This window comes from Chlorocebus sabaeus, chromosome 17 (genome assembly GCF_047675955.1).
Source record: "Chlorocebus sabaeus isolate Y175 chromosome 17, mChlSab1.0.hap1, whole genome shotgun sequence".
Lineage (NCBI taxonomy): Eukaryota > Metazoa > Chordata > Mammalia > Primates > Cercopithecidae > Chlorocebus > Chlorocebus sabaeus.
In genome coordinates, this window is record NC_132920.1 from 70,968,698 (window position 1) to 70,971,999 (window position 3,302).

The following is a 3,302-nucleotide window of genomic DNA, read 5'->3' on the forward strand; positions in this document are numbered from 1 at the left end:
TCCACCTATTTCCTAATTGTAAAACAAATTTTAACAATTACAATGATGATAATATATTAGACTTCACATATAAGATTGAATATGATCTTTTCCATACCCATATTAGGCAAGGAGACCAGGAAACACATAAGGAAACTGAAGCCTACACAGGTCACTGGGTGTCACTTCTGTCATAGCTTCTCACACTTCAGCAGACAGCAAGAGCTCATCTTCTTGGCTATTTCCGAAGAATACCATCTTGCTTACTTCTTCCTTGCAGAAGGAGCATGTTCTCATTTTCACTGGCTCTTTGACTCACAGGCTGCACCAGTTAACTGTTGCCCGCCTCAGGATGTTTTTCCCTAGTGACTGGTTTGGCTATGCATTTCTGACTTTGACCTCTGACTTTACTGTTTGCTGTCTGCCTCCATCCAACCATTAAGGTCCTGAGAGCTACTTCCTGCCACCTCCCCCAACCCCTCAAGCCCATTTGAGCAAGGCTAGCTCTGTCTAGCCTCCCACCAAGAGAGGAAGAGCCCAGCCCAGGAGCAATAAAGCCCCCATAATAATTCAAATGAAAGCACTTTTGGAAAATGTCATTCCAATGTTTTTGAATATGACAACCATCACAAATTCTTGACTATTATCAGTCATTACTAGGCTGGCGACCTCGATCAAAAAAACACAATTATTATGTAGGCAGATCTGTGAATTTCTCTTACTTTTTAAAGCTGAAGTAATAAATTCCCCAGGTATAGACTTCAAACAACATCTGTTGACTTAATTAGAGGGGAAATGCTTCAAGGATGAATTCTTTTCCTACTCTGTTGCCTTTTCAACAGATGATACATCTGAAACAATAGGCTGGAAGCAGGTGTGTGATGGTCTGAGTCTTAGCTTGCATTTGGCAAAACTCTGACTATCGAGTGAAGCCATTAGAGATGTTGTCAGTGAGATTGATGATGTTATGCATTTTGAAATTGTCCTTGACAAATTATATAAAATGTACAATTCTTCTCCAAAGACATATCATGAATTGTAGCAAAATATAACACATAATACATCCTTTCTCAGGGGTGAGGATTTTATTAGCTCAATAAGGCACACCCAGATTGAGTTGAAACAGGTCTCTGAAATAATTCTACTATAATGTGTCATTGTAAGCAGTTTAGGAGTGAGAAGAGCTGCTTGAATGAGCTGAGAGGGGGATATTTAAACAACATCATAAACCTCTCTTATCATTCGATTCCTCCTTCCATATTGGATGGGGACCTGGTATGATGGAGGGGGTGGGTTTTGCAGAGACAGACCCCAAAGATGTGAGAAGACCACGGATAATAAACCTGAATCCAGTGTGCCAGCCAGTCAAATGTGTTACCCTGAGCTTCTTAAACTAAATGCATTTGCCCTGTGCATAGGAAGAAACAGCTGCATAGATGGATTGGGGCAAGTTCATCACCCCCAATAATTGATAATTTAAAATATTATCTTATATTAAAACAGGGGTATTATGAGATACAATTTAAAATTCATAAGATTTTTAAAAAGAAGAATAAGAATGTAAAGAAATCTATGTTTTCATTTGTTAGCCACCCTCCAGTTATGGGTACACATCTACCTGTCCCTGACTTAAAGATACTCATATGGACATGCTTATTTTGGATCAGAAAGTGGGTATCTAAGGATGGAGTCAGGATGCACACGCAGAAGTACCATTTCAGGAAGCTTGAAGCAACTCCAGAGACCAAGGCTGAAATCCACACAAGGCTGAATAGATACACTAGGTCCCTTCATCATTCCCTCCCTGCTTCTCTTCTTTTCATAGAAGTAAAGCACAGAATCATTGAGTTTCAAGATTCAGAGAGATTTTGTTTTAGAACCATCAAGTCTAATCTTATTATATAAAAGTTTCACGAGAGTCTTAAGAAGTGGTTTTCAAGTGTCTTTTGGCATACTTTCAATGACAGGAAACACACCATTTCCTAAGACAGCTCTTTCTACCTTTCAAGAATGTGAATTGTTAAGGAAATATGAGCTTGGTATGAGCACTGGTTTCTGAAGTCAAATTGTAAGAAGGAAAATTGGCCTTAGAAATCCACTTATCCTGACTTCTTATTCAGTGCTCTTTTCATGAACCTGTGGTAGATATTCTTGCTTCTAAAGTGGTCTAAAGAAAACTGGGTTGGCAGAATTCTGGAAGGGAAGTCCTAATTCAAGCCAGGGGAAAAAATAGCAAATGACATCACAGGAAGTTATGAAATCTAATTCAGTGGAGAAATGTGCAGAGCTATTGACCACCTCCTAAGACTGGGACAGGAAATTCTTACTTCACTTGTGGGTTGCAGGGCTTGTTTACTGAAGAATATTTCCTCCTTTGCTATTTCCCTTTGGACCAGCTTGCAGATGACCCAAAGATACTCCATTGCCTTGGCCTGGGGGAAATAAAAATCTATTGTCCTATTAAATAAAATTAAAGTATGTACAAAAAATATCATAATGATTCTAGAATTATTCTCAATTCTAGAGAGTCAACTACATGTCACTTTCAAAATAATCCTAGGGCATTATTTCAAAGTGATAAAAACATTTCACTTTTAATTAAGCAATTGATTCTTCTCCCTTGTCAAGTGCAGAACTTATGTAAAGATTTTATTGGTACTCTATACATTCTTTTCACAATATCTACCACTTTAGTATATCATCACCACTCCCATTTAATGCCCTATTAACTGAAATCTTGGAAAGGATATAGTGTGTATGAAAGCCAACCTTATTTGGGGATCCATAGCTTGACATTCAGTTCCTGCTCATCAGCCCCTAAAGTGAAGTTTTATAGTGGATGTGCTTCATTTCAACAGAGTGCATGAAGTCAAAACCCTTCTTATTAGAGAGACCTAGAAGGAAAATAATTCTACTCATGCAACAGCAGAGGAAGGAAACCCTAGTGTTCTATACCTTCTTTTTAAAACATGGCTGGACGACCAAGGATAAAGAGAAATGTGAGAAATGTCAGCAGTATTCAAAAGAATAAGCAAGGTAAAATACAGAAAAGCTGACCTGAGAAACTAGAAATAATTATCTGAGCCACAAACTGTTCAAAGTTTACATATAAAAAGTTCAATCATTACAACACCCTTATGAGGTAGGTACTGTGTTACTTCATTTTACAGATGAAGAAACTAAGTCACAGCCTCTCCTGCCCCCATGCTAGCATCCCCAGGCTTAGCCTCATGGTGCAGGAAACCATCTGTAGGGTCTGTAGTTTCCTCATCTCCTCCCAGCCAAATCCCCGGTCATCTTGGCTTGAGTGGTTCCAAAGACTC